Source organism: Monodon monoceros, unplaced genomic scaffold (assembly GCF_005190385.1).
Source record: "Monodon monoceros isolate NGI ecotype Baffin Bay Population unplaced genomic scaffold, NGI_Narwhal_1 Super_Scaffold_5, whole genome shotgun sequence".
NCBI lineage: Eukaryota > Metazoa > Chordata > Mammalia > Artiodactyla > Monodontidae > Monodon > Monodon monoceros.
The window spans coordinates 28,276,431-28,297,828 of NW_021703782.1; the positions used below are offsets into that span (position 1 = coordinate 28,276,431).

At 38.3% G+C, this 21,398-nt stretch overlaps 1 protein-coding gene across 7 annotated transcripts in view; it reads right to left on the reverse strand.

Annotated features, from left to right (window-relative positions):
• Positions 1-21,398, reverse strand: part of AOPEP (aminopeptidase O (putative)) — a 357,857-nt gene that overhangs the window by 329,168 nt on the left and 7,291 nt on the right. Inside the window, exon 1 of one of the 7 annotated variants that reach the window (XM_029202680.1) lies at positions 5,992-6,079. The exons of the other annotated variants lie outside the window; for them this stretch is intronic. The gene's annotated coding sequence lies outside the window, so the exon portion shown is untranslated. Of the gene's footprint in view, positions 1-5,991; positions 6,080-21,398 lie in introns of those variants that run through there. 7 annotated transcript variants of the gene reach the window in all.

Sequence of the window (21,398 nt, forward strand, 5' to 3'; positions counted from 1 at the left end):
GGCGTATTAAGTACATCATTGCATCTATTTACCTCTACCTACCCAGTGAGGTAGGTTTTTCATCCTTTCCACAGATGAGTAATTTGAGGCCCAGATAGGTGAAGATACTTCCTTAAATTCAGTTATTAGATGGCAGAGTTGAAATTTAGATTCATATGGTCTGATTTCAGATCGTAGACTCTTAAAACTACGCTTTGCCTGAAGCACAGTCCAAGTCTAGATCAAAAATGTCCATTTAAAGCACAGGAAGTGCATTAGATCCTAAATCCATGAGTTGAAAGAGAATGGCGACACTGAAACAGGTAAAAAACTACTCCCGTATTCCCATAAAAACATGGCTATCCACCATCACCAGTCTTCCCACCATTCACAAACACCATATTCTACTGCTTACTGGCAAGGCAATTTATACTATGTCACAGGTCCTGCAATTTATATTATGCTACAGGCCCTGCCTTTTAAGGAGTAATAAAATCTTACACATACACACCAAGTGAAAGGTATATTTTAATCCTGACCTAATAAAAGTTAACTATATAAAATTGCATAATACCAAACAACACTTTACATGTTGATATCCTATTTGTTAAAGCTAAAATCATGTATTAATGATGATGCAATAATATAACATTCTATATATCCCTGAATAGGCCACATACTATCCAGAAACCATTCTTACCATGAGACACTGGACTAGACATTCTAGGGGTTGGAAGATGGCGGAAAGGTAAATAAGGATGGGATATTAGAACACAAACTCATGTTTTAGGTCTACTTCTAGGCTGCCAGGAATACCAGCCTTGTTGATAATATGCTTCTTTCACTCAAATTTCTTCCCACCATTCTCCAGAAGAAAAGACTCCTACAGACAAGCTCTGAATGGCTTCATCTCTTCAAAAATGGAACAACATCAGTTCTTTCACCTGATTTTCACATGACAGTTTCTAAAACCCTCATAAAAATCCCAGGTCACACTCGAGGTCACTCACTGTCCTCAATGCAATACAACAGTTGAAATAAGGTTTGACCATAGCAGATTCAAAAGGAAGGGGTATTATTTCACCAAGTGCTTTGCATACCACAGGCCCAAGATAAGTAACTATTGAACACTTCTGTGGATATAATTCAACTAATATAGCCTTTAAAAATAAAAAGAACTGGCTTAATATCTAATATTTAATGATGAAAGCATTATCAAACTACCCAGGAATTTTTGTCATGCTATGGTAAAAATTAACAAAACTTTTAAAACTCTATTAGGAGAAGTAATAGAATTTATTATGTCCATATATATTCATATACTGGAAACAGGATCTAGATTAATAGAGCTGGGTTACAGGGTTCAGTAGGGTAAAAATAAAGAAATTGGAAAAGAAAATATAGAGAAAAATATCAGCTTTTCAAGTAAGATTTCCTCTTCTAGAAATGTTGAAAACCACTGGGTTTTTTTGTTTGTTTTTACTTTTTGAAGCCACACCGCATGGCATGCAGGATCTTAGTTCCCCAACCAGGGATTGAACCTGTGCCCCCTGCAGTAGAAGCACAGAGTCTTAACCACTGGACCACCAGGGAAGTCCCTGAAAACCACTGTCTTTAAAAGAAGCTATTTTTGATATTTTGGCCTTAAAGAAATAATCTGAAAGCAGTTTATTAGTAACAAATGTTCTACCATGGAGAAAAAGCTACTGCTCTAGCTCGTAGGAGAATATATTTTATTAGCATAAAGAGATTACAGATGCAGACTCCTCGGATCTATGATCACAAAGGACTAGAAATCCAGTTCCCACTCACAGCATGAATCCCCTCTAGAACACACCTGCAGAGTCATCCAATGACTATTTCAAAAGCCCCAGGTATTTTTAATATTGTTTAAAAACAGCAGAACAATCCAAATGCCCATCAAGTGATGAATGGAAAAACAAAATGTGGTATATCCATACAATGGAATATTACTCAGCCATAGAAAGGAATGACATACTGATATATACTAAACATGGATGAAGCTTGAAAAAATTATGCTAAGTGAAAGAAAGACACAAAAGGCCAAATATTATATGATTCCATTTATATGAAATGTCCGAAACAGGCATATCCGCAGAGACAGACAGTATATTAGTGGTTGCCGGGGGCTGGGGAAAGGCAAAATGGGGACTGACTACTACTGGATAAAAGGATTCCTTGTGGAGTGATGACAATATCCTAAAATTAAACTGTGGTGATGGCTACACAACTGTGTGAATATACTAAAAAGCACTGAACTGTACACTTTTAAAGGGTGAATTTTATGGTATCTGAGTTACATCTAAATAAAGCTGTTATTTTAAAAATTGGGGAAAAAAGAAAAGCAAACCATTTAAACAAAGTTTTACAGTGATTTTCTCACAAGTGTCCTATGGAAGATAGAAAATCTTACATAATTTAGAACAAAAGACTCAGTAGAAACATATAAATGATATTAGCAAGGATTATTAGGGATATTAGGGTTGACATATATACATTAGCATGTGTAAAATAGATGGCTAGTGGGAACCTGCTGTATAGCACAGGGAGCTCAGCTCAGTGCTCTGTGATGACCTAGATGGGTGGGATGGGGTGGGCAGTGGGAGGGAGGTCCAAGCGGGAGGGGATATATGTATACATCTAGCTGAGTCACTTCATTGTACAGCAGAAACTAACACAACATTGTAAAGCAACTATACTCCAATAAAAAAAATAAGCTTAGTAATTTAAAGGGACTATTTAAAAAAGATACATATTGATTTCAACAGGAACTTACAGTTAAAGAATTATGCTAAATACACGTCTCCTTCCAACATGGCACAGCATTTCAATCTTAGAATTTATTTTGATATTATTTTGAAGACTATTTCAAAAAGTGTTAGCCTTGAGTATTTGTTTAAAACAGTATTTCCCAAGCTTTAGTCACGTATGTACCGTCTAAAGTATTTTTGCCATCCTCACACCATCTGTATTATTATTTATTAAATATTTTCCTTCAATCCACTTCACCATTGACTCACCTTTTGTAATAACCATGAAATCGTGGGTTTGAAGTGCTAATACACACTTTTCCCCCATATATTAAAATTCAAAATATGCTTATCCATGTACCACTTTAAATCATCTTGTATACAACTCAAGAAAACACTGGTTAAAAAAACCAGCTTTGCCTGGTAACATATCTATACTTTAAAAAGTGACAGGGAAATTAGAATGGTCAGAAAAACACTGTTAGGACTTTTCTATAAAGTAAGGCACATGTTCAACGGGAGCAACAGGGCTTGCACTTGGCCAAGAGAAAGTCTTTGAGAACAGTACTGGCGTGGATGGTAGAGGAAAATGGCGGGCAGTAGGCCTCTATGAGGGACACAGCTGAAAGAACAGCGATGTTAGGTCTTCTCTACAAGTTCTTGGATACAGTATGATACAGTCCGGGTGCTACTGCCATGTTCAGCTTGTCAAACAGAGCTGAATTTGGCAGAAGGAAGGCTGTCTGATGATCAGATGGGGCAGGGCTTTTTTTTTTTTCGGTACGCGGGCCTCTCACTGTTGTGGCCTCTACCCATTGCGGAGCACAGGCTCCGGACGCGCAGGCTCAGCGGCCATTGCTCACGGGCCTAGCCGCTCCGCGGCATGTGGGATCTTCCCGGACCGGGGCACAAACCCGCGTCCCCTGCATCGGCAGGCGGACTCTCAACCACTGCGCCACCAGGGAAGCCCAGGGGAAGGGCTTTCTACTGACTCTGCTTCTTCCTTCCTGTTGACACCAGTCCTAAAAGCCTGCAGAGGGACCCCCTACTAAAGTAGTGACTCCAGGGCAGAGAAAGTCTGGGCTCTACTACATCTGCTCCTCTTGTGTAAAGGAAACGAGTTAGATTTCATTCTGAAATATTAGTATGAAGGGTGGTTTGAAACAGATTCCTTAGAGAAGCTTATTCCCATTCCTGATGGGAGATGTCATCATACAACCCCTCCTCAAAAAAACTCACATTGAAGACCCTGGAATAATTGATCATCCCCTTTTTTACTCCCTTTTCCCACTGCAGAGGGAACAACTACTGTTGTTGACAATTATCCATCCTAAGTAGGTGAATCAAGAACATGCCACTGTCTTTACTCTTATCCATTTAAGAAGCCCTAACTGAATTCTGGAATAGCGAGGTATACAGAAAGATAGTAACTGAAGGCTCTCTGCAAAGAGAACAGAAAAAAAAAAAGCTTCCTTCCCTATTCTTATTCATTAATCATTTTCCTGAGAGCTAGATATAACAACTTAAAAAAAAATCTATGTAAGAAAAAAATTATAAATCATTTTTAAAAATTTATTTATGTATTTATTTTTGCTGCGTTGGGTCTTCATTGCTGTGTGCAGCCTTTCTCTAGTTGTGGCGAGCGGGGGCTACTCTTCAATGCGGTGCACAGGCTTCTCATTGTGGTGGCTTCTCTTGTTGCAGAGCATGGGCTCTAGGCACACAGGCTTCAGTAGCTGTGGCACATGGGCTCAGTAACTGTAGCTCGCAATCTCTAGAGCGCAGGATGAATAGTTGTGGTGCCTGGGCTTAGTTGCTCCACAGCATGTGGGATCTTCCCCGACCAGGGCTCGAACCCATGTCCCCTGCATTGGCAGGTGGATTCTTAACCACTGCGCCACCAGGGAAGCCCCATAACTCATTTTAGATAAACCTACTCCTGCCCCTGAAAGTGACCTTAGGGTTCTGGTCAATAGGCTCACTGACATATTTTCTTAACACTCTTGATGCCTTTTAGGCTTCTGGCACATGGCTTGGAGACTGTGGAAAGATATACTTTCCTAGTATTTTCTCAAGTTAATTTATTCTTTGTGTGAAGCTTTGATATATAGCCCCATAACTCTAAAGATAGGCTTCCTAAAGACTGTTCAGAAAATGTAAATTATAGAACTACAAAACCTTTAAGTCTGATTGGTTTTGTGTTATATTATACTGTCAAAATGGTCTTTGGGAGCATTTTAACCTAGGAAGACTACTGATGATTTCTCAAAGAATTTCATCCCAAGCATCAATTTCCATTGAACATTACACATTAAGGTAGCTTCATTACTAGCAATTCAGATTCACATCGTAAATATCCTCAGAAACTCATGAAAACATTTGTTTTATAACCAGATAAATCGCAACTCTTCTCAGAGATCTACCACAGCGTGTCTCAAAGTGTGGTCTGAGGATCACACGCACTAGAATCAAATGGGGAGGGTGTTTGTTAAAAATACAGATTCTCCTAAAATATGACACAAATAAACTTATTTATGAAACAGAAAAAGACTCACAGACACAGAAAACAAACTTATGGCTACCAAAGGGGAAAGGGGGTGAGGGAGGGATAAATTAGGAGTTTGGCATTGGTAAACAACAAGGTCCTACTGTATAGCACAGGGAACTATATTCAGTGTCCTGTAATAAACCATAATGGGAAAGAATATGAAAAATTATATATATATATATGAACTAACTGTGCTATACACCAGAAACTAACACAACACTGTAAATCAACTATACTTCAATTTAAAAAAAAAAGATTCCTAGAAACTATGTCAGAGCTATTAAATCAAAATCTCCAGGGATGGGGCCAATAATCCACATTTTATATAAGATGGCCAGGTAATTCTTATGTACCTTAATGCTTCTGAACCACTTAGCTACTTGAACCAACTCTTGCCATCACAAAAACACAAAAACAGGATTCTCACAAGTCATTGCATATATAAAGTATACATTAAAAAAAGAATCAAGGAATAAATATTTAAAATGGAAAAGAAGGCAAAGTGAAAAGTTCTCTTCTATTACAGTCTGGAAGAATTTAGATTCTAGTGTGAACTGCAGCCATGAACAGGAAGTATTCTCTACCTGTAAGACAAGTGTTATTTGTTACTATATTTATAGTAAAGATACCAATATCTCTTTTGTCATTCAGTGTGAAACACAGGATACTCTGTAAGAGGAATGCCATACTTACATAATGATTAAAGGATGCTCCAGCATGCAATAAAGTCTGCACTCATTCTTTCTCAACATTGTGACTTTGCCACCACAATTTGGCAAAGTGGTTCTCAACCACTTTGAATTTCCTGGGCCAGTGGTTTTCAAACTAGACATACATTTAAAATCATCTGAAGATCTTGTTAAGACACAGACTACTACTTGCATTTACAAGTTCCAGGTGATTACTGATGCTGTTGGTCCAGAGACCAGACTTGAGAATCACTGGCTTAATCTAACTCTGATCTCCTTCAATGAGTTCAGTGATGCTAAAAAAAAACTACTCCAACTGGCAAAGACTCTAACCACCGGTTGCAGGGCTTCTTGTGCAGGACCCTTGCTGTTCAGTATCTTCAGGAAGTTCCCATCATTCAAAACTTGTAGTAAGGGTGATAAGCTTGTCCTTTCTTGGCAGCTCCAGGGATAAACACCCTTCCTATCCCTCCCCCAATTCCTAGCCTCTGTCTGACCCTACAGCCTCACTTCCTACCCTGAAACTATACTTCCTATGCAGGAAAGCTGTTGGAAAGTCAAGAGGTCCGTCTGTTCCTGTCTTAGGGAACTACACTTCCTTTAGCTGGAAATCAAGGCAGGCTCCCTCCAGTTAGTGATTTATTTGATGACTGTCACAGGACTACAGCTGTACAAACGAACTCAGCAAGGAGTACACGTCTGGAGGCACAATTAGGTCAAGTATAAACTCAAAAGACTGTCCAGAAATAGAAGCATTCAGCTCTCAACATTTACATACTGGTCCTTCGTGGGAATAAATATATAACACAGATTTCTCCATTCAGAGATAGATCCAGAATTTACAGACTACAAATGGGTGCCCCATTCTCTCTAAACAGCTTTCAAATTCATCTCGTCAAGGTTTAAAATATATTCCCAGCATCAGGTTCTAAGTGGTGAATTGCATATATATTCAGTTCATCCTTCCCAAGAAAAGATATTTCAATAAATTCTTAGAAATTGAAAAGCATTTCGGAGCAATGTAAGAAAACGCATTGGATAAAGCTTAAATAACTTTAGAGGATCTTCAGGAGCTCAATCATCTTTTCAATTTGAACATATAACTAACAATTTGGGGACCATGTTAAAATTAATTAGGAAGTTTAACAGGTAAGGCTGAACAGTTTATTTTTCCTTTTTCTTTCCTTAAGAAAAAAGTAAACCTGGAGAACAAATACAGAACTACACCAATAGGGAAGGATGTTTTTAAAATGTTGGCCATAAGCTAGTTAAATGTTGCAAATACTGCATAACATTAATAATTTACTATGTATGGTAAAAATATATGACTTCCTTAAACCATTGTAAGAAAATGATTAAATACAACATACACTATAACCATGGTATTTCCAAAACCTAGAACACTTGCTTTAACAAGAAAATATGTTAAGCCATGTTCTGAATCAAAAAAATTTGTTATAAAAAACAGTCCAAATCCTTGGGCATCCACTTGCTCTAGTGTGACCACTGAAGAGTCTTAGGTTTGTCCAACTACTGAATATGGGTGCAAACTGAGCACACAAATCATTTAATGTCATCTGCTACTGGAGACCAACTGATGGATGTAATGCTGCTGCTTTTTACCGCACAACTTCTTTGACAAAATGTTGTTTTCTGGCATGTTGTCGTATTTAGCATAAACATCCATTTTCATGGTTTGGAGAGAGCAACCCATTTCTCCTTTGAGGTGCTAGATCCTAAACACCAAAACAAATCAGATCCATATGGTATAAAAAACTGGTCATGGGCTTCCCTGGTGGCGCAGTGGTTGAGAGTCCGCCTGCCGATGCAGGGGATGCAGGTTCGTGCCCCAGTCCGGGAAGATCCCACATGCCGCGGAGCGTCTGGGCCCGTGAGCCACGGCCGCTTAGCCTGCACGTCCGGAGCCTGTGCTCTGCAACAGGAGAGGCCATGGCAGTGAGAGGCCCACGTACCGCCAAAAAAAAAAAAACGAAAAAACAAAACTGGTCATCATTCTTTCCTGAGGTAATTAATTAATCTTTTTTTTAGAAAGCCCCATACTTAAGTATGGAAATAAGGTCAAAAACTATTGTTAATCAGACTTCCTTGGTGGCGCAGTGGTTAAGAGTCCGCCTGCCAATGCAGGGGACACAGGTTCGAGCCCTGGTCTGGGAAGATCCCACATGCCACGGAGCAATTAAGCCCGTGCACCACAACTACTGAGCCTGTGCTCTACAGCCTGTGAACCACAACTACTGAGCCCGCATGCTGCAACTACTGAAGCCTGTGCTCCACAACAAGAGAAGCCACCGCAATGAGAAGCCCGCGCACCGCAATGAAGAGTAGCCCCTGCTCACCGTAACTAGAGAAAGCCTGCCCACAGCAACAAAGACCCAACACAGCCAAAAATAAATAAATAAAAATAAATAAATTTATACAAAATATTGTTAATCACCAGTAGAGGATTTAGCTATTATAGGATATTCCTTGACAAAAGCTGATTTTTTATACTACATCAAATAGATTGGCTTCCATGAAAAATAATTTGTATTACATTCCCCTGCCCTGCATATAGCCACCTGAGGACCTGGTCCTGCTCTCCAGCAGGCCAGCAGCAGACCCACACCACCCCCCACCTCTGAGCAGCCAACCACACCAGAAGCCTACCCCACCCTCCAGTAGACCTACAGCCACCACAGGAGGCAGCCCTGCCTACCAGCATGCCCACAGCAGTCTGCCTCACCACAACAGAAGGGCACACACAGCCCACATAGGGACACCTCTAGAGCATATAATTCTGATGACCAGAGGGGAGTGCACTGCTGGATCCCACAGGATGTCTCCTACATTAAGGCCACTTCTCCAAGATCAGGAGACGTAACCGAACTACCTAGTACACAGACATAAACAAGAGAATTGGCAAAATAAGAAGGCAGAGGAATATGTTCCAAGTAAAGAAACAAGACATAACCTCAGAAAAAGAACTAAACAAAGTGGAGATAAGCAATCTACTCAAAATGAGTTCAAGGTAATGATCATAAAGATGCTCAATGAACTTGGGAGAAGAATGAACACAGTGAGAATTTCAACAGAGTTAGAAGATATAAGGAAGAACCAAACAAAGCTGAAGAATACAACAACTGAAAGAAAAAATAATTAGAAGCAATCAACAGTATATTAGATGATACAGAGGAATGGATCAGCAATCTAGAAGACGAGTAGTAAAATTAAGCCATGCTGAACAGAAAAAAGAATTTTTAAAAATAAGGACAGTTTAAGAGACCTCCAGGAAAACATCAAGCATACTAACATTCATATTATAGGGGTCCCAGAAGAAGAGAGAGAGAAAGGGGCAGAGAACTTATTTGAAGAAGTAATAGCTGAAAACTCCCCTAACTTGGGGAAGGAAATAGACAAGAGAGTCTTAAATAAGATGAACCCAAAGAGGTCCACAGCAAGACACATTATATATACAATGGCAAAAATTAAACATAAAGAGAGAATCTTAAAAGCAGCAATAAAAAAGTAACAAGTTATGTACAAGGGAACTCCTATAAGATTATCAGCTGACTTTTCAGAAGAAACTTTGGAAGCCAGAAGAGAGTGGCAAGGTATATTCAAAGTGACAAAAGGGAAAAAACCTACAACCAAGAATACTCTACCCAGCAAGGTTATCATTCAGATTTGAAGGAGAGATAGAGTTTTACAGATAAGTAAAAGCTGAAAGAGTTCAGCACCACTAAACCACCTTTACAAGAAAAGTTAAAGGGTCTTCTCTAAATGGAAAAGAAAAGGCCACAACTAGAAATATGAAAATTATGAAAGGAAAAAATATCATGAGTAAAGGGAAACATACAGCAAAGGTAGTAGATCAACCACATATAACACAAGTAGAAAAGGTTAAAAGACAAAAGTAGTAAAATCACCTGTATCCAAAATAAGTAGTTAGGGAATACACAAAACAAAAAGATATAAAAATATGACATCAGGGCTTCCCTGGTGGTGCAGTGGTTGAGAGTCCGCCTGCCGATGCAGGGGACACGGGTTCGTGCCCCGGTCCGGAAAGATCCCACGTGCCACGGAGAAGCTGGGCCCGTGAGCCATGGCCACTGAGCCTGCGTGTCCGGAGCCTGTGCTCCACAACGGGAGAGGCCACAGCAGTGAGAGGCCCAAGTACCACAAAAAAAAAAAAAAAAAAAAAAAAAAGACATCAAAAACACTTGGGGGGTGGTGTGAGTAAAAATGTAGGGTGCTTAAAATGCATCTGAACTTAAGAGATCATCAACTTAATCACATATATATAGGTTGTTATATATGAACCTCAAGATAACCACAAATCAAAAACCTCTGATATATACACACACAAAAAAGAGAAAAGAATCCAAACATGGGACTTCCCTGGTGGTCCAGTGGTTAAGAATCTGCCTTCCAGTGCAGGGGACGTGGGTTCAATCCCTGGTTGGGGAACTAAGATCCCACATGCCGCAGGGCAGCTAAGCCCATGCACCACAACTACTGACCTGCATGCTCTAGAGCACACATGCCACAACTAGAGAGCCCACGTACCGCAACTACTGAGCCCACACATTCTGAAGCCTGCACGCCACAACTAGAGAGAAGCTAACGTGTCACAACGGAGAGCCTGCGCACTGCCACGAAAGACCCCGCATGCCACAACGAAGATCCCATGTGCTGCAACTAAGACCCAACACAGCCAATAAATAAATAAATAAATAAAAGTTTTAAAAACAAGGATCCAAACATAATCTTAAAAATAGATATAAAATCACAAGGGAAGAGAGCAAAAGAAGAAAGGAACAACAACAAAACTACAAAAGCAAAGAGAAAACCATTGACAAAATGCCAATAAGCACATACCTATCAATAATTACTTTTGAACACAGAGGCAAAGGTCCTCAACAAGATACTGACAAACTGACTCCAACAATAAATAAATTAAAAGGATCACATACCATGATCAACTGGGACTTATCCCAGGGATGCAAGGATTTTTCAGTATCTGCAAATCAATCAACATGATACACCACATTAACAAACTGAAGAATAAAAACCACGTGATCATCTCAATAGATGCAGAAAAAGCTTTTGATAAAATTCAACGTCCATTCATGATAAAACCTCTTCAGAAAGTGGGCATAGAGGGAACAAACCTCAACATAATAAAGGCCATATAGGACAAACCCACAGCTAACATCATACTCAACAGTGAAAAGCTGAAAGCATTTCCTCTAAGATCAGGAACAAGACAAGGATGTCCACTCCTGCAACTTTTATTCAACATAGTATTGGAGGACTTCCCAGGCGATCCAGTGGTTAAGACTCCACACTTCCAATGCAGCGGACGTGGGTTCAATCCCCGGTCAGGGAACTAAGATCCCACATGCCACATGGCACAGCTAAATAAATAAATAAACAAACAAACAACATAGTATTGGAAGTCCTAGCCACAGCAGTCAGAAAAGAAAAAGAAATAAAAGTAATCCAAACTGGAAAAGAAGAAGTAAAACTGTCACTGTTTTCAGATGACATGATACTATTAATAGAGAATCCTAAGGATGCCACCAGAAAACTACTACAGCTAGCTCATCAATGAATTCAGTGAAGTTGCAGGATACAAAACTAATATACAGAAATCTGTTGCATTTCTATACGCTAACAAGAAAATATTAGAAAGAGAAATTAAGGAAACAATCCCATTTATGACTGCAACAAAAAGAATAAAATACTTAGGAATAACCTACCTAATAAGGCAAAAGACCTATACCCTGAAAACTATAAGACACTGATGAAAGAAACTGAAGAGACACAAACAGATAGAAAGGTATACCATGTTATTGGACTGGAAGAATCAATATTGTTAAAATGACCATACTATCCAAGGCCATCTACAGACTCACTGCAATCCCTATCAAATTACCAATGGCATTTTTCACAGAACTGGAACAAAAAATTTTTAAATTTGTATGGGAACACAAAAGACCCCGAGTAGCCAAAACAATCTTGAGAAAAAAGCACGGAGCTGGAGGAATCAGACTCCCTGACTTCAGACTATGCTACAAAGCTACAGTAATCAAAGCAGAATGGTACTGGCACAAAAAAACAGACATATAGATCAACGGAACAAGACAGAAAGCCCAGAAAGAAACCCACACACTTATGGTCAATTAATCTATGGTCAATTATTAGGAGGCAAGAATATACAAGGGAAAAAAGACAGTCTCTTCAATAAGTGATGCTGGGAAAACTGGACAGCAACATGAAAAAGAATGAAATCAGAACATTCTTTAACACCATACATAAAAATAAACTCAAAATGGATTAAAGACCGAAATGTAAGACTGGATACTATAAAACTCCTAGAGGAAAACATAGGCAGAACACTCTTTGACACATGTTGCAGCAATATTTTGGGGGAACCATCTCCTAGAGTAATGGAAATAAAAACAAAAATAAACAAATGGGACTTAATTAAACTGAAAAACACCAGTCAGATGGCCATCAATAAAAAGTCCGGAGAGGGTGTAGAGAAAAAGGAATCCTCCTACACTGTTGGTGGGAATGTAAATTGGTGTAACCACTATGGAAAATAGTATGGAGGTTCCTTAAAAAACTAAAAATAGAATTACCATATGATCCTGCAATCTCACTCCTGGGCATATATCCAAAGAAAACTCTAATTTGAAAAGATACATGCACCCCAATATGTATAGTTCATAGCAGCACTATTTACAATAGCCAAGACATGGAAGCAACCTAAATGTCCATCAACAGATGAATGGATAAAGATGTGGTATAGATAGATAGATAGATAGATATAGATATAGATAGATATAGTGGAATATTAGTCATAAAAAAGAATCACTTTGCTGTACACTTGAAACAAACACAAAATTGTAAATTATACTTCAATAAAATAAATAAATAAAAATAAAATTACTTTAAATGCAAATGGGCTAAATGTTCCAATCAAAAGGTCAAGGCTTTTAATGTCAGCTACTTATTTCCTAGCTTGCAAAGACAATACTTGTGATATAATAACAAAAACTAGGTCAGCTTGTATCTGTTGATAATATATATAATTTTTAATGCTTTGTAAAAGAGGTACGAGTTAGTACCCATTCTTGATGAATAATGCAGGGTAAGTTCATTAAGATAAGGCAAAAAAACAACTTCCACTGAAGTCTGGATTAATCAAACATTGAATAAAGCATATTTATAGGCGTATTCTACTAGTAGTTTATGTCCTGCTTACTAAGTCCATTGTAATTACCTGTCAATTAAAATTGTACACACATAATTATATGTTCCAAATAAATATGAAACAATAAAGAGCAGGTGGGAGAAGGCAGGGGAAAAGAATACTTCTAAGAGGCTGTAAGATTTAATGATAAGTTGACATTACTTCAGCTAATGACTGAGATGCCCAAACACAAAAGAAATGTTCTGAAATTAGGTCACATAGCACAGAACCAGGGCCTTTTGAAAAGCAGAATATTTAGAGGTAAAGGATCACAAAATCAGATCAGGAAATATTGAAAAAGAAACAAAAAACAACTACTCACCTTAAAAAACACTGCAAGAAAACCAAACTGGATGAATTCCATGACTTTTTAAAACACTGCAGGAGGGAAGTACAAGTTCAGAGAATTGACAGTGTTAGAAAAAGAGTTGACTAACACTTACTGGATAGAGTAAGAAAACAAACATCCAGAAAGTCTTAGTTCTTGTCTTATTTCAGAATCTCTTAGGATGGCCCATGACTGCTTTTCCAACTTGCTCTGGCTACTTTCTCTCTCTCCCAAAATTACCTACTCAGTGCCAACAACCTTCATCTTCACTCCACTCAGCAAACCAATGGTCCATTCTTGACATTTTTATTACTTGGAATAGATCTACATCTAAAATATGTAATTTTCAAAATAAAATATGTAATTTCCATAATCTAATCTCAGAACACGACCTCTTATTCTCCCCACTCTTTCTCTGGCTTACTTGCCAACTCTTTTACTTACTGCATTGAGACCCCAGTCCCTCACCCTTCCTCTTATGTCCAATCGATCTGCTTCTTCTGACTCTAAGGCAGTGGTTCCAATCAGAAGTGATTTTGCCCCTCAGAGGGCAGTTGACAATGTCTGGAGACATTTTTGATTGTTACAACTGGAGGGGGCTGTTACTGGCGTCTAGTAGGTAGAGGCCAGGGATGTTAAACACCCTACAATGCATAGGACAGCCCCTACAACAGAAAATTATAAATGTTTCTAAAGTTGAGAATACCTGCTCTATGGTCCTCTTTAGATAATGTGGTCCATTTCTTCAATCACTCTTAGAACATTTTAACCTAAATTCTCTTGCCCTTTCATCCTTCTGACACACCTGCTCTATAAAACATAACTCTCAACCAATTGAATCATCCCAATTTTCTACTTCTAAACTTGGTGTACAGAGCTCAACAAAAGCAAAACAAACAAATAAATATCACATAATCACAAAAACAGCTGACAGTACATATTCACAGATTCCAACCTCAGCAAAACCCTCAGCATAATCAGGCAGGCAACTCTTCTTGTCTCTTGCTGGTCACCCCCTTGACTCCTATCTTTTTCCCTCAGTGACTATTCTAAACACTACCTGTCCCCTCAATTCCCCACTCTCCCCCAAAGTCAGCAACTTTAGCTGCTTTACAAAAGACATTTTGCTACCACTAGACAAGAACTTCCACATATTCCTTCCCCATCCTATGGGAGAATTTTTTACATCTATCCCCACCTTTCTCCCTAGGAGAATGGAAGAAGTGTCCCTCCTGTCCCAGCAAACTCTGATCATGGCCTACGCTCTGGATATCATCACTTGCTGGTCTCCTCCTGGACCCTGCTTCATCAATTATCCAACCCCCTAAATCATCTACCTCAACTTCTTCCTCTTTTCCAGCCCTTTTTTTTAGGAGAAAAAAAGTACAAGTGAACGAATGAACAAAAACCTTTCCTTCCACATCTCTCTCATCATAGCAAAATTCCTTAAAAGAACTGCCTTTACTCTGTTCTCATTACTCCATCTCCCTGCTCACATCCCTACTATGCCACCAAGACTCCACAGTGGAGGCAAATGATTTCCTAGTTATCAACTTCGGTGGGTTCTTTCAGCCCTTAATTTTGGAGCATTAACACAAATTACCATGCCCTCAAAATTTTCTCCTCTTTTGGTGCTTGCAACACCATTCTCTCCTCCATGCATACCTCTTTGGCCTTTCCTTCTCCCACCTCTTAGATGTCTGTGTGTCCTGTAGTTCTAGCTTCAATCTTTCTCACTTGTTTGTGCAATCCATGCTCTAGTCACTTCAAATCATACATCCGGCCCTGATTTCTTCTAAATTTTCCTAGTGAATGACATCACCATCTACCCAGTTACCCACAGTAGAATCCTAGGGATCATCCTAGATTTCTTACTCTCACACAGAAACAATTGCAAAGTCCTATCAATTTAATCTAAGTATCTCTTGGATCCATCATATTCATTCTCTCTGCAACCTGTCTAATTCAGGTCAGTATCTCTCACCCAGACACATTATTCTAAGAAGAATCATAATTAAGGGTATACAGGTAAAAAACTTGGAAGTCCCTTCTTACCAGTAAGAATGCTACACAAATACAATGAGGTATGATTCAAAAGAACACAGAACACTGGTACTCTTTTTTTTAAAAAATGGATTCTAATACTGTATAAATACAGGCAAATCATTTCATCTCAAGCTTCAGATTCCCAAATGCTGAATGAAGGGTAAAAGAGATATATCTAAGGACCTTTGAACCCTTAACATTCATTCTATAATTCTATTTCTACCAGACAATACTCAGAGAGTTCTTACCTCCAAATATGCACCATACTTGCTACATATGCAAGATATTATTGGTGCCAAAAGAAACAGGCTGATATGTCCCCTTTGCTGCCAAAATATAGCCAGCATATCCTGATTACCACCAGTTTCAAAAAACTAAACCTTCAATTACAAGTGTCAAAGAAATAAAATGTAAGCAAAAGAAAAAGCCAAGAAAAAAGTGTAATGAAGCTGACTATATATATAGAAAAATGCTATTTCAAAATAATTTCTTCAGGAATCGAGCAACATAGAATGAGTTAGATATAAAATGAGTGCACTATAAACCACTGTGACAGTCAATAACAACATTATGAACAGAAAGCTTTTTCTACCCACAAAACAGTAGTGTGGGAATTGTACAATATCTAAAGTCAAACACCAACACAATATATATGCAATATGAGATCATAAAAAGTTTTAGGATCTACTTTTCAAAGACAAGGAGATAATACAAACTAAGCTGTGAAAATGCAGTCTGAATCCCATTAAAATGCTGTCACCCCACTCAAATGAGAAGCACCTGTTACTCTTTTGACAGTTTGGGTTCAGTTGCTCTTCTTTTGCCTACTAAGCTCAGAAGTAATGTTCTGTTTTGAAGATCATATAGAAGAAGAGGGTAGAGAAAGAGTGTGTTAGACAAAACAATTTACATTGTAAAGTTGATAATGACCTAATGGTTGGTCAACTCAAAATTTAGGATAAATCAACTCTAGAGCCACACAGACTGGGTAAACTCCCAATGTCACCACCTACCAGCCTTGTAATCTTAAAAATTCATTTAATTTCTCTGTGCCTCATTTTCTTCATCTGTAAAACAGAACAATGATAGTACCTACTTCATAGGTAAAGTGCTTGGAACAATGCCTAGCATACTGTAAATGCTATAGAAATATTGGATAAAGTTATCATTATTATTATTTTCCTTCTTATTTTTTGACTAAATATTAGGTGAGAAGAAAAACAACACTATAATGTATACTCAAGCTCCAGTTTAACACTGTTACCAGGTATTTTGTTCACAGTTCAATAACAATGTTATTTCCGTTGATATATCCAATCCTGATCCTCTAGGCACTCACAGTCAAATCAAATCACTGAGTGTTAAGTTCATACCACATGAAATGAGAACTATAAACAGGCATAATTCACACACACACAGACACACACACAAAACAAGACACATAATTAACTGAACAGAATAGAGAACCTAGGAATAAACCTATGCATGTATGGTCAATTAACTTATGACAAAGGAGCCAAGAATATACAATGAGGAAAGGACAATCTCTTCAATAAATGGTGTTGGGAAAGTTGGACAGCCACATACAAAAGAATGAAACTGGACCACTATCTTACATCACATACAAAATCAACTCAAAACAGATTAAAGACTTGAATGTAAGACCTGAAACCATAAAACTCCTAGAAGAAAATATAGGTGGTAAGCTCCTTGATATCAGTCTTTGCAATGAGTTTTTGCATCTGATACCAAAAGCAAAAGCAACAAAAGTAAAAATAAAGTGGGACTACAACAAACTAAAGTTTCTGCAGAGTGAAGGAAACCATCAACAAAATGAAAAGGCAACCTACTGAATGGGAGAAAATAATTGCAAATCATATATCTGATAAAGGGCTGATATCCAAAACATATAAAGAATTCATACAACTCAATAACAACAACAATAAAATCCAATTAAAAAATGGGCAGAGTATCTGAATACCCATTTATCTAAAAAAGACATTACACACGGCCAACAGGTACATGAAAAGGTGCTCGACATCACTAATTATCAGGGAAATGCAAATCAAAACCACAATGAGATATCACCTCACACCTGTTAGAATGCTTATTTTCAAAAAGACTAAAAATAACAAGTGTTGGCAAGGATGTAGTGAAAAGGGAACCCTTGTATACTGTTGGTGGGAATGTAAATTGGTGCAGCCACTATGGAAAACAGTAGAGAGGTTCCTCAAAAATTAAAAGTAAAACTACCATATGATCCAGCTATTTCATTTCTGGGTATTTATCCAAATAAAACAAAAACACTAACTCAAAAAGATATATGCACTCCATGTTCACTGCAGCATTATTTACAATAGCCAAGATAAAGAAACAGCCTAAGTGTTCATCCACGAACAAATAGATAAAGTGTGGTATATACACACAACAGAATATTATTTAGACATAAAAAAGAATGAAGTCCTGCCATTTGTGACAACATGGATGAACCACAAGGGCATTGTGCTAAGTGAAATAAGGCAGAGAGAAAAAAATAAATACCATATGTTCTCTTACATGTGGAATCAATCAATCAATCAATAACCAGGCTCACAGATACAGAGAACAGATTGGTGGTTGCCAGTGGCAAGAGGTGGGAGGTGGGAGAAATTGGTGAACTGTTTTTGGTTTTTTTAGTATGTATGGTCAATTAACTTATGACAAAGGAGCCAAGAATATACAATGAGGAAAGGACAATCTCTTCAATAAATGGAGTTGGGAAAATTGGACAGCCACATACAAAAGAATGAAACTGGACCACTATCTTACATCATAAACAAAATCAAATCAAAGCAGATTAAAGACTTCAATTCAAATCAATTTTTTAAAATTTTATTTTAAAACCAATTTAATTTTTTAATAAATTAAAAAAACAGAAAATTTTTAAATAAGCAAAATTAAATATGCATCAGAAGTACAGCATATGGTAGATAATACAATGGAATATTATTCAGCCATAAAAGGAATGAAATTCTGATACATGCTACAACTTGGATGAACCTTGCAAACATGCCAATTGAACTAAACCAGACACAAAGGATAATTGGTGTCTGATTCCACCCACATGAGGAACCTAGAATAGGCAAATTCATAGAGACAAAAAGTAGAATAGAGGCTAACAGGGGCTGGGGCAGGATGGTATAGGGAGTGAGGGGAATGAGGAGTTGCTGTTTAATGGGTACAGGGTTTCTGTTTGGGAAGACAAAAAAATTCTGAAAATGGACAGTGGTGATAATTAAATAACGCTGTGAATGTGCTTAATGCCAATGAGCTGTACACATAAAAATACTCCATTTTATATTATGTAAACACATTTTACCATCTTAGAAAAACTTTTTAAAACTATAGCCTATATTTTCAACAAGAAGTTTTAACATGATTATCAGCCTTAATAGTATTAAAATAAAGGACAGATCATTTATTCTCAAGTTCCTAACTACGGACATCAAAGGAGTCAACATCAACTCTTAGCTGGTCTTGGATTAAAGTACACACCTGAAAAGGGGTATATACCTTGCAAATTTCATATGGAACATTATTTCACCTTGTTGATAGAGTCAATTTGTTTTTTACTTCCATGAGGGAGATAGAAGGAAAGAGAACTATACTGAGGAGATAACGTTATATGAGGCCAATGCATAATGGTGGTTTTATAAAGAGGTACTTATCCACAAAGAAGCAAGATAACATGAGTGCAATAGTATAACTGCCCAGGGCACCATAAAGGGTTGTGTAAATCAACTGACATTCAATTCAAACGTAGAGAGGGTTCCCATGTATTGGTAAACCATAATTTAAAACACTGAAATATCCCCCAAAATTCAAACAGACATTGAAAGTCCATTATTTTAATACATATAATAAAAGGAAATATTTGAAAGCTCTACTCCAAACACTCTAAGAAAAACGCATATTGCATTACAAAGACACAATGAAAGTGAATTTAATAAATTAACATACGGCTAGAAGAACTGACCCTCTGGCCAACAGCCAGCCAGAAACTGAAACCTGCCAACATGAAACTGAAGCCTGCTAACAACATGAGTGAGCTTGGAAGCAGATTTTCCAGCCCCAACTGGGCTTGAGATATCTGCAACCCCAGACTTCAGTTTGTCTACACTTCCTAAGAAACCCTGAACTACCCAGGGCCTTGGTGCTCCAGCCAGGTGACAGGCCTGTGCCTCTGAGGTGGGAGAGCCGAGTTCAGGACATTGGTCCACGAGAGACCCCCCCCCCCCCGGCACCACATAATATCAAAAGGCGAAAGCTCTCCCAGAGATCTCCATCTCAACGCTAAGACCCAGCTCCACTCAAGGACCAGCAAGCTACAGTGCTGGACACCCTATGTGAAACAACTAGCAAGACAGGAACACAGCATCACCCATTAGCAGAGAGGCTGCCTAAAATCATAATAAGGTCACAGACACCCCAAAACACACCACCGGACACAGTCCTGCCCACGAGAAAGACAAGATCCAGCCTCATCCGCCAGAACACAGGCACTGGTCCCCTCCACCAGGAAGCCTACACAACCCAATGAACCAACCTTACCACTGGAGGCAGCCAGCAAAAACAACGGGAACTACAAACCTGCAGCCTGCAAAAAGGAGACCCCAAACACAGTAAGTTAGGCCAAATGACAAGACAGAGAAACACAGCAGGTGAAGGAGCAAGGTAAAATCCCTGCAGACCAAACAAATGAAGAGGAAACAGGCAGTATACCTGAAAAAGAATTCAGAGTAAAGATAGGAAAGATGATGCAAAATCCTGGAAATAGAATGGAAAAAATACAAGAAATGTTTAACAAGGACCTTGAAGAACTAAAGAGCAAACAAACAATCATGAACAGCACAATAAATGAAGTTAAAAATTCTCTAGAAGGAATCAATAGCAGAGTAACTGAGGCAGAAGAATAGATAAGTGACCTGAAAGATAAAATAGTAGAAATAACTACTGCAGAGCAGAATAAAGAAAAAAGAATGAAAAGAATTGAGGACAGTCTCAGAGACCACTAGGACAACATTAAACGCACCAACATTCAAATTATACGGGTCCGAGAAGAAGAAGAGAAAAAGAAAGGGACTGAGGAAATATTTGAAGAGATTATAGTTGAAAACTTCCCTAATATGGGAAAGGAAATAGTTAATCAAGTCCAGGAAGCACAGAGAGTCCCATACATGATAAACCCAAGGAGAATCACCCCAAGATACATATTAATCAAACTATCAAAAATTAAAAACAAAGAAAAAATATTAAAAGCAGCGAGGGAAAAGCAGCTATTAACGTACGAGGGAATCCCCAAAAGGTTAACAGCTGATCTTTCAGCAGAAACTCTGCAAGCCAGAGGGAGTGGCAGGACATACTTAAAGTGATGAAAGGGAAAAACCTACAACCAAGATTACTCTACCCAGCAAGGATCTCATTCAGATTCGAGGAGAAATTAAAATATTTACAGACAAGCAAAAGCTAAGAGAATTCAGCACCACCAAACCAGCTTTACAACAAATGCTGAAGGAACTTCTCTAGGCAGGAAACACAAGAGAAAGAAAAGACCTGCAATAACAAACCCAAAACAATTAAGAAAATGGTAATAGGAACATACACATCTATAAGTACCTTACATGTAAATGGATTAAACGCTACCAAAAGACACAGACTGGCTGAATGGATACAATAACAAGACCCGTATATTTGCTGTCTACAAGAGACCCACTTCAGACCTAGGGACACATACGGA